At 36.5% G+C, this 819-nt stretch overlaps 1 protein-coding gene across 1 annotated transcript in view; it reads right to left on the minus strand.

The window, feature by feature from the left end:
- rnf224 (ring finger protein 224) overlaps nt 1-819 on the minus strand; it is a 14,054-nt gene that overhangs the window by 8,059 nt on the left and 5,176 nt on the right. The gene's annotated exons all lie outside the window — the stretch shown is intronic.

Genomic DNA, 819 nt, shown 5'->3' on the forward strand with positions numbered 1-819 from the left:
AACTACCAGCACTTCATTAAACTATCAGCACTTCATTAAACTACCAGCACTTCATTAAACTATCAGCACTTCATTCGTTTAACTACCAGCACTTCATTAAACTACCAGCACTTCGTTAAACTATCAGCACTTCGTTTAACTACCAGCACTTCATTAAACTACCAGCACTTCATTAAACTACCAGCACTTCATTTAACTATCAGCACTTCATTTAACTACCAGCACTTCATTAAACTATCGGCACTTCGTTAAACTATAGGCACTTCATTAAACTACCAGCACTTCATTTAACTATCAGCACTTCATTAAACTACCAGCACTTCATTAAACTATCAGCACTTCATTCGTTTAACTACCAGCACTTCATTAAACTACCAGCACTTCATTAAACTATCAGCACTTCATTAAACTATCAGCACTTCATTTGTTTAACTACCAGCACTTCATTGAACTACCAGCACTTCGTTAAACTACCAGCACTTCGTTAAACTATCAGCACTTCGTTTAACTATCAGCACTTCATTAAACTGCCAGCACTTCATTAAACTATCAGCACTTCATTCGTTTAACTACCAGCACTTCGTTAAACTATCGGCACTTTGTTAAACTATCAGCACTTCATTAAACTATCGGCACTTTGTTAAACTATCAGCACTTCATTAAACTATCGGCACTTCGTTAAACTATCGGCACTTCGTTAAACTACCAGCACTTCATTAAACTATCGGCACTTCGTTAAACTATCGGCACTTCGTTAAACTATCAGCACTTCATTAAACTACCAGCACTTCATTTAACTATCAGCACTTCATTAAACTA

This window comes from Epinephelus moara, chromosome 8 (genome assembly GCF_006386435.1).
Source record: "Epinephelus moara isolate mb chromosome 8, YSFRI_EMoa_1.0, whole genome shotgun sequence".
NCBI lineage: Eukaryota > Metazoa > Chordata > Actinopteri > Perciformes > Serranidae > Epinephelus > Epinephelus moara.